The sequence below is a fragment of the Marmota marmota genome, unplaced genomic scaffold (genome assembly GCF_001458135.2).
Source record: "Marmota marmota marmota unplaced genomic scaffold, marMar, whole genome shotgun sequence".
Taxonomy (NCBI): domain Eukaryota; kingdom Metazoa; phylum Chordata; class Mammalia; order Rodentia; family Sciuridae; genus Marmota; species Marmota marmota.
In genome coordinates, this window is record NW_026000169.1 from 11,571,886 (window position 1) to 11,585,434 (window position 13,549).

General features: G+C 37.9%; 1 protein-coding gene across 2 annotated transcripts in view; it reads right to left on the reverse strand.

The window, feature by feature from the left end:
• Sox5 (SRY-box transcription factor 5) overlaps positions 1–13,549 on the reverse strand; it is a 960,532-nt gene that overhangs the window by 940,625 nt on the left and 6,358 nt on the right. The gene's annotated exons all lie outside the window — the stretch shown is intronic.

Genomic DNA, 13,549 nt, shown 5'->3' on the forward strand with positions numbered 1-13,549 from the left:
AAAATCAAGTGACACTAAATTGAATGCTTTGGAAAGAAAAAAAAACACAGTGTTTTTTAAAAACCACAAAACAGAGTGTCAAATAACTTCATAAAATTGGAATAAAGCTTTCTTTAAAAGTAGCAATTCTGCACTTAGATTGCTTGTTGTTCTGGTTTAAATATGAGATGTCTCTCAAAATCTCGTGTGTAAGACAATGGAAGAAAATTCAGAGGTGAAATGATTGGGTTAAGAAGTCTTAACCAAATCAATGCATTAATCCACTTGAATGGAATAACTGAGTGGTAACTGTAGGCAGGTAAGGTATGGTGGAGGAGGTGGGTCACTAGGGACTTGCCTTTGGGGTTTATATTTTGTCCCTGGTCTACAGAGTCTCTCTGTGCTTCCTGATTGTCATGTCCTGACCTGATTTCCTCCTCTGAACCCGTCCACCATGATGTTCTGCCTCCCATCGGACCCAGAGCAAGGGAGTTGGCCATCTATGCACTGAGACCTCTGAAACCATGACCCTCAAATAAACTTTTCCTTCTCTAAAATTTTTCTTATTGGGTCTTTTGCTCACAGTGGTAAAATAAAAGCTGACTAAAACACTGGTCAAATGCCTCTAAGTTTCTCTGTGATTTTTAATAAATTAAAGATAAAAACCACCAAACATGTATTATGAGTGTGGTTTACCCAAGAAAGTAATAAGGATCTTAGGAGAGTCATACTGAAAAGTCTTGACTGCACATCAATTAATTGGCAAACTTATAAACACTGATAAATAATGAAACACTAATACATTCATAAACATTTAAAATCATAAAACATTTAATGTAGGTACTCTTCTTTAAGATGTTATGCTTGGCAGGCACAGTGGCGCACACCTGTAATGCCAGAGACTTTGGAGTCTAAAGCAGAGGAACAAAAGCTCTAGGCCAGCCTCAGCGACTTAGCAAGAACCTATATCAAAATCAATTTTAAAAAGGTCTGGGCTGTAGCTCAGTAGCAGAGCACTTGCCTAGCATGTACTAGACCCTGGGTTCAATCCTTAGTACCAAAGAAGAAAAGAAAGATTCTATGCTTTAGTGATTTTTTTTTTAAAAAAGTCCAACTATCAGTCACAATAACAATGTAGAAGAGAGAGTATTTCCATTCAATTCATTGGCATAATTAGCTGATTAACCTTCATTTTTCTCACTAGATTGGATGCTCTGTAAGGGAAGAGACGAAATCTCTTTGCTCATCACTGTAACATCACTACTCAGTTCATGGTAATATGAACCCAGAGTCAAAGAACAGACTCCCAGTAAAGTTTTCTGAATGAATGAACGATGGTTAAAATGGTCAAACCAATAATACTGCTTATCTTAAATTGCTATTAAGATCAATATGCAGGCTGGGGTTATAGCTCAGTTGAGCACTTGCCTATCATTAGTGAGGCACTAGGTTCAATCCTCAGCACTATATAAAAATAAATAAATAGTATTTTGTCCATATAAAACTAAAAAAAAGATGAATATGCAAATAGTTATGGAGGAATTAGAAACAAATATGGATGTAACTGTTTGAAGATTTTGAGCCATAATTTTTTGAGACATACTCCTTTCTGAATAATGGAAAGATCATTTTTGCAGTATAATAAAAATCTTAACTTTTATTATTTGTTTAAAATAGCAATCTCTAGCATAACAAGGTTTCTGCCTTTTAACTTATGAACTATATTTAAGATTATGTGATTAGACGTCCTTAGGGACCCAACCATAATTACCATATCCTTATTAAGGCTTCTATATGCTGGTTCCAAATCCAGATGCCTTTTAATTTTTTTCTATAATGGAAAGTAATAATAATGCAACCTGAAGTGTATTTATCTCCTTCCTTCCAAGAAATTCAAAGCACCAATACGTTTAGAATAGGCACTGTTAAATATAAAAATGGGAACATAACTGAAATGAATTCTTATTAACAAAATAAAGATGTTAATAAGCAAGCTAAGTTATCTGAAGTTGAGATACAAGATGACTCTGGGATAATCTTTATAAACCAGGCTGAGTTTTACCAGAAAAAAATTCTTGTAAAGATTTAAAATTCCTAAAAGATATGAGGAATTTATATTTACATATAAATTTTGTCTTTTCAGGTTCTCTATTGCTGAGATGACACAAATAAAGATATCTTTTTAATTACTGCACTTAACTGATTTATAAATTGATGAATCTGAGAAAAAGTAAGCAATGAGAGAACATTCAAAGCATTCTAGGATATAAAGCAGGATATGGGTCATAAATTAGAGTCAGATCTACAGAGGAATAATGGTGTCAGTGTGGCCCCAACCTTTTAGTTAATTATGAGGAATTGGTAAACAGGAGGAAATGCTAAGTCATTATGACCCTGGCTAGTGTACACACATAAACAGACACACACACATGCACACACACACACACACACACACAATCTTCCTCTGGTTTTTAAAATATTTTAAAGCATCCTAACTATATTCTAAAACCTCATTTTCTCCAATTTACTTTTTAATACTTGGAGCACATATTATCTTATTTAAATAGTTACATATATTAAACCCATTAAACTGTCACAATTTGTCTTCATTGCACTTTGTCCTCATTTAGTATACAGCATATGCTCTACAAATCAAGCTCAGTAGTCCACAAGGTGGTTGCTAAAAACAGAGAAGACATCCACTGGCATTCCCCAATAAAATATTAAAACCTCTGCTTACATTTCTTGTTTCATTGATCTTCTTAATTCCCCGTTTATCTCAATCCCTTTTAATTTCTATTTTTGTATGCTGTTAGTAATTTTTTCTTGATAATATATATACATGATTAAAAAAAATAGGAGGGTATAGACCTAGATGCCTACCAAAGGACATGAAAAACCCAGGACTCTACTTCCTGGCTGAGTCTCTTATCCACTTCATTGTGCAACAAATCTTTCTCCCCTTCAATACACAGAGAGACACCATCCCCGCCATCTTATATCCAGGTTAAATCAGGGGACCTACCTCCAGTTAAAATGTTTCCTTAGTTTCATTCCATAAGGAAATTTTCTCCAAAGCCAGAAAATTTCAAGATGATCCACAAGCTTTTCCTGTTTTTTGCTTTTTTAAAATCTAGTTACCACAGGGGCCCTCATTGTCACAACAGGAAGGAGTTAATGGCCTTCTCATTTTTTCATTTTACCATTTTGTCACACATGACAGTTTTCATATGGCTGGGGAAGTGGATTATGGATTACATTGTCTAAATTTTAGCTAAATTAAGGCTTATGAAACAGACAAGTGGTTTTAAAATATTTCCTGCACACACATCATATACAAAAAAATTACAGATTTTTCAATACTAATAATGCAAATGTAAGTGAATCCAGGAATATGGCAGAACTGTATCTCAGACCAACTGCCAGTTGTTGGACAGCCATATTTCAAGGAAAAAAAAAACTGCTAACTCTAAAGAAAGAAAGAAATAATCAGAAAGGATGTTTGTTTGCAGTAGAAGCTGAGGAACACTGCCCACATATCTCCCAGCTACAGGAATACTGTCTGCCAAAGGTTTACAGCTCAATCCCTTTGGGAGAAGTCCTTGCTCAAAGTTCTAGCCCTTCCCCAGGGACCCATAGCCAATACCCACATGAAATAACAAAGACTTGGATACCTGGCCTCACTCAGAAGGTCTCTGAAAACCCATCCAGTTTCAGAGCTCCCCACAGGCCAGCTGAAGCCTGAGCTATCTCACATTACATTTCTCCTTCTAGATGGTGTCTCTGAGAGCCCTGGCCCAAAGCTCACTGCATGCAGATCTCTATACCAGACTTGGTCTTCCAGGAACTCTGACATGATACAACATTACATTTGCCATCATTTAAACTGAACCTCCTTCTAAGTATTTATCATGACCTGAATAGTAATTAAAGTAGCAACACATTCACATAAATGATGAATATATGTATATACATATGCATTCTGGGGGACTGTGTGCTCTGACAATTTTACAAATGCAGTACCACTAAAGTGTCACCAAATATGCAAGACAGTATTTTAACTGCTGACTTGTTTTCCTTTTTTTTTTTTTTTTTTGGCTCCTCTGTCATTGGCTCATTCACAATCAAAACAGGCCATATTACTTATCAGTTAAAGGTCCCCATGGCCTACAAGGCAGAAGCTAGTGCACACACATCTGTGATAAAAAGACCACCTTGATCTGACCACAGCCAATCATCCCAGTCTCATCTCAGCTAAACCCCTCTTGTGCTCCACCAGTACCACACTGTCATCTCACAAACGCCCCCTTGCTCTTCCTCACCTCCATACCTCTTTACTCCAGTTGTTCTGCCTGTTTGGAATACCCTCCTGCCTTCTCAGGGCACCACCTGCTGCCTCACCAAGGGAAACAGCAGTACACCCAAGTCAGTTCATAGGAGGCGCACTATCTGCATTAAAGTCAAGACAAACAATATAACTGAAAGTTGGTGAGGGGTTTTGTTTTGGGGTTTTTTGTTGTTGTTGTTTTTTTGTTGTTGTTGTTGTTTGGTTTTGGGTTTTTTTTTTTTTTTTTTTTTTTTTTTTTGGTTAGTTGGTTGGTTTTCTAAAATCATTGCTTGGCTCCAAAAATTCTAAACTATATCAGTAAAAAAATGATTCATCCACTAGGACCAGCTGCTCCCAAGGTCAGCCCTGGATAGGACAATTACCCATTAAGTCAGGGCACAGGAGTTCTTAGATACTGAGCACTCTCAGTAAAAGGTGTAGGTCTGATCACAGACCATTATTTACCTCAGGAGACCAAAGAAGTTGCATAAAAAAGTCAAAGTAATCAACATACAATATTCTCAACAATAACATTTACATAGAGTCAACCTGTAACTAAACTGACCAAACAACAACAGGATGAAGTTATACAGGACAACAGAGGAAAAGACATGTGGTTTGGAGGAGGAGAGGTAAGGAATAGGTAAAGAGAGAGAAGAAGTAAGAAGTCAATCTTATTTAGTACTGTTTTAGAATAAAGGAAAACAAGTAGAAAACATTTTACTGAGAAACACAGAATTAAAAGAAAGATGGAATGTGTGTGGTTGCTAGTATAACAATATTGCTATCTTATTATAGAACCTCGAGTTGATACTATGTCTACATTGTATTTATTATGTAATTAGTCAACGAGAAGAATATTCAGCTCATGCATTAATCCACTTAGGAAACAATCCCCAACTCTCTTCTGTGATCTCAAAACATTCTATCTGGGGTTATAGCTCTCCATCACTCTCCATGTCATACTGAAAAACCACCACCAGTTTCTATAACTAACTCCCCTATCAAATTAAGGTTCTTATGGACCAAAAGAAAAAAAAAAAAACAAGATTTATTTGTATTTGTATCCCCTGGCAGAAATGATACTTAAATGTAAGTTCAAATTCAAATTTAATAAATATTCACAGAACTCTAAGTAGTCAAAAGTAGTAATAAGATACAGGGTTCTGATTTCAAAGAATAACATTTATAACCAACAAATGTCATCAGGTGGTAGAACTAGCTCTGTGCCAGAGATTATATTTAAGTACTCTGCATTCATTCTATCATTAATTCCTCACAACTGCTTTATGAAGTAAATACAATTATCCATATTCTGCAAATGACCAATCCTAGACTGAGAGCACTGATATAAACTATCTGGCTAAAAAGAGGTGAATGATGATCCCAAATAGGAGTATAGTACTGACCTAGGCACAAACTCATGCTCCCTCTCAGGAGGCTAGATATATTCACAATGCCAGTACAACATGGTACAATATATGGCAAAACCCACAAAGATAGTTATAGATTTAAGTGTCAGGAGATCAGAGAGAGTGATCTTAAGCGGTATATTCTGTGAAACTGCTGTGAAAGAGGAAAACTTCATTTGGAAATTAAGGATGCACAGGATTTCAGGATCTCTATATAAGGGAAAGATATATTCAAAAGGAAGACATTAAAAAAATGTGAGGGCCAGTACTCGAATGCTGACTAGAGGCATTATGTGTTTGGTGTCAAATCTCCCCACAGCAGAGCCCTGGGGAACAGGGAGAAGAGTGGGCCTAGGCAGCTCTCTTCCAAAGCTGTGAAACACGGAAACACTAGGTGATCACTGAATCACTGAACTGAGTATTGGGTAAGCTTAGTGATGAGGGGGTGGGAGGTATTAGTCCCTTGATAGGACTTCCTGTCACCCTTGAGAAGTCAACTCTCTAACATTGCCCAGAAGGCTTAATGGTCTATTCCCAGCCTACCTCTTATGGCCTCTTCTCCATCCATTTCCCTGTCACACTTCTTAAGTCACTCTGCCTTTATAATTCCAAGATCTCACCCTTTTCCCTTACTCTTAGGAACCTTTGCACATGCTATACCCTCTGCCTCAAAGGTGTTTTTTTTTTTCCTCCTCTCCTCTTTAGCTCATTAACTATCTTTCATATGTGATTTTCTCTTGGAAGCCCCTTCTGACTGTTCCTCCCCCCACCCAGATAAATCAGATACCTCTTCTATATGTTCTGTATACTTCTGTGAAGTACAGATATACAATCTGTAATCGCAGGTGCTAGTAATTATCTGATTAATGTTTTTCATCCCTAACAGACTTTAAACCCTTGTGTACAGGTGCCTGTTTATTCCACTCACTACTGAATCTCTAGCAATTAGCATTGTGTCTGGCTCATAGCAGGTGCTCAATAAATATTTGTTGATTACTCAATGAAGGAAAGGACAAAACAATTAGAGAAAGCCAAAATACAGGGCCCAGTGGATTGGGAACCAAGGAAAGGCGACTGAGGAAGAGGTCTGAAGCAGATGGACAAATGCAACTCTGGAAGAAGTCCCTGAGTTGGGCAGGGCTCCAGTGTCAGCAGTAGCTTTTCTGCAGTGGCCACGGCCTCTGCCATGCTGAGAAGAGCTTAGAGGGTTGACAAGTGGCAGACAGTTTGGGAGTCATCTGGGAAACTGTTCAGCTTGAACCAGATCACAAGCAAATTGTTTTTGAAGGAAAAGATTTTAAACATGAGCCTGAAAAGAAAGATGGGACAGAGACAGATTGTAGAGAACTTTAAAAGTCAGACATTAGCATCTAGGTTCCACCCACATGTAGTACTCAGGCACTTTGAATTTCTGAGAAAGGTGTAACATGACCTAAATAGCATGTCAGGAAGACTAGCCTGACAATGGTAAATAGAGAAGATTGTAGGGGAAATACTAGTGATGAAAGTGGGTATAGAAGAAAGGCATTGTTTTGAGGGATGCCTTAACAGGATCTAAATATATTTACTGGGCTGGGGTTGTGGCTCAGTGGTAGTTGCTTGCCTAGCACATGTGAGGCAATAGGCTCCATCCTCAGCACCACATCAAAAAAAAACAAAAAAAAAACTAAAACTAAATAAAGGTATTGTGTCTACCTGCAACTAAAAAATATTTTATAAAATAAAATGAAATAAATATATTTACCATGTTACAATGCATAAAAGCCTAGTCTTTGAAAAAGGACCACTTCTGGTTCAGTATGCCACTGATTAGCTACACTACCTTGGGTAAGCTTAGTTTTAAGGAAACTGTATAACAGGACAACATCTATACCTTCTATCAGGGTCATTAGGCAGATTCAATAAAAATAAACTGCTTATCACAATGTCTAGCAATAATAACCTATCAATCAACATTGTGTGAGACAGGAAAGGGGGTACAGTGATGGCATGGCAGGAAAAAAATTATTTTTGTTAGGCAGGTGTTCATATCATAAGAAGATAGCCACCTAATAGTTAAGAGTTCATTCCTCTCCTGGCTTCTGCGTGATTTTCTTTATAACCCACTTACCTTTCTGGATTCTGCTCTGGATTCATGCCAAACACAGTCTGTGCTAACTCTTTCACAGTCTTTATTCTTCAAACTGCTTGAGCTGTTTCTAAACTTTCACCTTTGACATTTATTACCAACTTGCTCTCTTACTCCAATGCCACCCCTCCTAGAAGCAATCCTAAATAACTCAATTCCAAGGCAAACCCTCCCTGGCTAAATACACCACTTTTCTCATCCCAAGAAATGTCAGAAAGATTATGATGAAAACAAGTGAAATGTTAAACTTGGTTTTTAAGAGTTAACAGAGTGATTTTTTTTTTCCTCCAAGGATAGGTAATAGCATCAGATTCTGAAATTAAGCACAGCAGGAAGAAAGAGGCTGCATAGATTTCACAGAATATCACAGGCCTCTGTAATAAAGCACTTAAAAAATGCCTTGTATTGCTAATTCTTTACACAATCTCCTTTTATTTCCAAAGCAGTGTGAGGGGTTTGAGCCATGAGACGTGCACTGATGTTAACATTACGCTGCTTGAATTAGGGCCATTTTTCTACTGAATCTCCTGGTAGGTTTAGAATTACTTTTTACCTTTTCTCCCCCCCATACATCTTTCAGATCAAATGAATGGTTCCCTCTTCTAACAATGCTGAGCCTACTTTTGCAGTCATTACCTTAGCAAACATCCTTCCTTTACAATCCCCAAACCAGACCTTGAGCTTTATGGGAAAGTCGCCTGCATAAAGATGGCTAAATCGCATGTCACTCTGGGAATTCAAAGTGAATAAGAGCAACTGTAGTCTCAGGATGCTTTGGGTTTATCACCTTCCCTTTCCCCAAGCCAATACTCATTCATGGATTGAATTATTTATCAAATACTTATTAAGTAGCTAATATCAGTCAGGCACTGTGCTAGGCACCATGGTGGATCTTCACCACATTATAGAAAGTGGAATTAGCCACAAGGCAATACTTGATGACAGGCAAACCAGCAGACATTTCACTGAATGTTAAACAAAAGGTCAAAAAGTATGTGGTTTTATGAAGAATTGGCATTTTTATGATCACCTATCTATTGGTTCAGATTTGTAAAGAATTTTTTCCCTCTCTTTTTGCAAGATATTTTTGTATAATGGAAAAGCGTCTTTTTCTAGTTCATGTGAAAGCCTGTAATTTGTTCAGTAAATATTTGTTGTATGCTATGATCATATAGAGAACAAAATAGACAAGGTCCCTATTCTCATATAGTAATTGCTGCTCCCAAGATAACAAACACAGTTTCTTATGTTCTGATTCCATGAAAAGGTTTGATCCTTTGTGTGATCCTAAACAATGGTTTAGGGTTTTTGTTTGCAAAAAGGCGCTTTTTTGCAAGCATCATATAAGTGTAGTTAAAATCCTGCCCTTGTCTTATCTCATTCAGACTTCTTTTCAGCATACTCTTTCCTTACTTCTCTATTCACTGTAGTTTCCCCCTTATCCACACCTTCAGCTACCTATGGTCCACCAACACCCAAAAACATGAAATGGAAAATTCCAGAAATTTTAGAATTAAAATTCATGACAAAAATTTGTACCATCTCACTCCACCCTGCCTGGAACAGGTACCATTCCTCTGTCCAATGTATTCACATCATATATGCTACCCATCCATTAGTAGTCACTTAGTAGCCATCTCGGATATACTATCATGGTGTCACGGTACTTGTACTCAAGTAACCCTCACATGGTATGGAAATTCTGTGTCACAATACCTGTATCATTCACCTCACTTCATCTCATCAAAAGAAGGTCAAATACATACAATGTTTTGAGAGAGGTCCCATTCACATTCAATATCTTATAATTGTCCTATGTAATTATCAGCTATTATTGTTAATCTTCCTAAACCTCATTTATAAATTTTATCATGGGTATGTATCAGAAAAATCATGGTACTGTATGTGTAGGATTCAGTGCTTTCTATGGTTTCAGGCATATGCAGCTGGATAAACAGGTCTGTCTGTAGTCTTCATTATACTTCACCACCTTTGATTTGGCCTGTTAAAAAGTTCTTTGCAAGGCTAGAATACATAAAACTTCCATCTTTCCTGGGCCCCATATTATGTTTTTTTTTGTAACAAGACTTTTTACTTTTGACTTTAAGTATGCTATATGTTGTCGAAATTACAAATACTAATGGTATTTATAATTACTCAAAATTACTAATGGTTCTTTAAATTAGTTCAAAACTCTAAGACTACATCATCAGTAAAATAGTCTCCTTACAACCAGATATGCTTTATCTCGCTCCTGCCACTCTTACTGAACTTCCATGATATATACATATATATTATATATGTGTATATATGTTATATATAAAACATATATTATATATGACATATATAAAATATATAATATATGTGTGTGTGTATATATATATATATACATATATATGTATCTCTTGCTACCAAATTAAATCAATAAAAATTTTATCACTGGTTCTCAATTTTTTATATGCAAAGAATCACCACCAGTAACTTTGTAAAAATTCAGAGTTACAGTGTTATAATCACACAGAATTCAGGTTCTATGTGACTGGGGTAGGGACCAGAAGGGTCTATGTTTAACAAATATCTCAGGTGGCTTTCAACTAGGTGACTATCTTTGAGAAATACATTCCAACCCTATCCTCGGATGCCTGTTTTCATGTATTCAGCATTTCTGCTTAAAGACATAAAAGAGGTCCCATTAAGTAAGATATAAGCAGCATGCATCTGTGTGTTCAATAAATGTTTGTGGGTTAATATATGGAGTGGGTACTAGGAAATAATAACCAACAGTTAGAAGCCATTTTACAGCTCAGTCATGGCTTTCCCCTCTGTTCCTCCTGTCATGTATTATAGCCAGGAAGTGATTACTAGTTGCTTCCACTTTTACAGAGAAATTCCACATCAACATCTTGAAATGATGGAAAAGAGTGAAAGTGGTGGAATCCAACAGACTGAAATTCAGGCAATGACTCTCCTGCTCACTAGAGCTGAGGAAAGATGGCAAGTCACTTGACCCTTTGGAGTCTGTTCATTCTTCTGCGAAATGGGGCTAATACTCATCTAATAGGGAGGCTGAGAAGGTTAAATGAGATTATCCATGTAAAGCATCTAGCATGGAGCCTGAAATATGGTAAGTGGTCAATAGCTGTTTGTTTTTCTACTTCTCCATCATGTAAGGATTCCTTGAGTTAACATGAACCTCAGTTTGCAAGCTTATGTTCACTCAGAAACCATGTATCCTGTGACTGCTCAGTTTGAGGTGTTGCAATTATACTAGGGACACAACTCAATGCCCTTGGGAGCTTACCATCTACCAGGACACCTTTTAGGTCTCCTTAATGTTTAACAAGGTTACCCCTGCCAAACCAGGCAGCAATGGACTTAAGACATCTTTCACTTCATGCAGTGAGATGAATAAAATTCAGAATGATATGTAGCAAGAGAAAGGCTGATAAAAGGCCCACAAGCAGTGGGGTACAGGGGGCAGAAAGGAAAGAGCACTGGTGTGACTTGAGGAATTCCCTAAATGTAGAGTGGGCTCATTTAGCTTATTCACATACTGATAGAGATACACGTTTGTTTAGTCATACAATTATCACTGTATTTCCTGACTGAATGTAGCAAAGACCCTAATAATTCTATTAGTGGTGAAGGCTGATGAGGCTGGAGATGAGGCTGAGAGATAAATAAGAAAACTCAGGAAAAAATTTTAAGAAATAGTATTCTCTTGTTCAGAAACAGTTCCCAATGTAAGAATAAATTAATGAGAGTGATTCTGCCAGATACATATGAAAGGGTGCCAATACTGCAGAGGAAAACCAAGCATCACAAGAACTTACATGCAAACCTCACTCTGCTCCTGATATTACACATCAAACAACTTCAGCTTTTGGCAGCCATGAATTGCCCCAGTAAATCTCATCAGGCATCAGATTTGCTGCAGTTCCTTTAACCAGAATGGGAAGGACTAGCAACTGTAAAGGGCATAAAACTTGACACGGAGGAGAATTAAATCAAGAACTTAGTGAGAAATACCATCTAGGAAACAAGTCAGCAAAAGTACTAACATTGTTTTTCTTTTCATCTCTCAAATATAAGTAAGTCCATTTGCTTTTTTAATCAGAGGCACTGAAGTAACCAGTGCTCACTATTTGGGAAAAATTATGCCAAAATCTTCACAATAAGCAGTCCTTATCCTGGGCACAGATTCCCCAGAGGGGTCCCTTGTCTGAGGAATGTGTCAAAAATTAGCTCTCTTTTCCTGCCTCCCATCCTACTTGGATTTTGAAGTTGTCTCAGTGCCAGTTTCCCACAGTACACACTGAGCCACCTAAAAAATCTGGGGCCAAAATCAGTGGTCTTATGAATCCCACAAAAATTCACAGGCCAAGTGGGTGTCTCATATCCAAAAAATGTTCCCTGGTATACACAAAAACATTGCTCTCAGATACTTTACTAGTGATCACTCTGGGTCTAAATGACACGGACTTCATCCTCTACCATAACCTCCCCCCGACCCTGGCCCCCAAAACAGCAACAACTCAATTCTCAGTCCAATAACGTCTTTTCTCAGATGTTGTTCTCCCAGTGGGTAGAAGAATGAACTGCTGCATTGCCACCAGCTCCTCTACAGTTTCTTTTAATTTAAAGTTACAACAGGAGGGAAGAAAAGAGACTTTCTATTAAGGGACAACTCCCTGAAGGGGCTCTTAGCTGACAATCGAAGGACTGCTCATGGCAGTGATCAAATCTAACGCAACAAAGTGCTGGTGGCTCTGTGACTCATCACAGCAGGAGCTGGCGCTGAGGGCCACTTGAGTTCAGTGCTTTGTGGTGCAGCAAGTTGGTTTAGGAACAGTCACGCAGGGGAGCAAAGACTCGCAAGGTGTTTGAGGCTCAAGATAAAATGCAGACTTATGGCACGTTGCTGCTCAACTGAATAGAAAGCCTACAGAGGTAAGGAAACTAAGAGAGTTCTGTCTGCCTCATGCTTTAGGGGAGAATTACCTGAAGATGGTTGAGGTCAGTTGGTCTATCTGGTACAGTTTATACCCTGATAAAAAGGACCGAAGCATGAGAAATGAACGGAGCTATTTTTAAAAGGTAAGCATTAAGGGTGTTTGCTTGCAAAAAAAACAATGCTTTCTAATTACCAGAAATATTCATTGTCTAAATACATTTATGATCACTTGATATAATTGAGCTATGACTCTCAGCTGCATTTTGTGAGTACATCAGAAGGAGAATGATGTACACTGAACATTTCCTCTGTGCCACGCACAGTTCTATGGACTTATATATGATGTCATATAACCTCATTTAATCCTGACTAGTGAGGTGATATTACAGCACAGGGAAACAAAGCACCACAAAATTCAAAGAAACTGCCAAGTCTTTCTCTTTTTTCCCCCTTTGTTTGTTTGTTTGTTTGTTTGTTTTTTTGGGGGGGTTGTTTGTTTGTTTGTTGTGGCTGATCCACCTGACCAGAGCAAGTACTGCTAACCCCTGGGTTTTACTGCCAAACCACAATCAGACCACTCAGATCTTGTGTTTCGAGAGTATAACTGACTCAGCAGCTGCCCTGTGGCTCCAGCACCACTTCTGCAAAGAGGCCATGCTTCTGAGGCTCCTCCAGCCAGTGTCATCATGGTGGGGGCTGCTGATACAGGCCATTCCTTCAAGGCAGGAATCCTCCAGTGGCCAACTCCC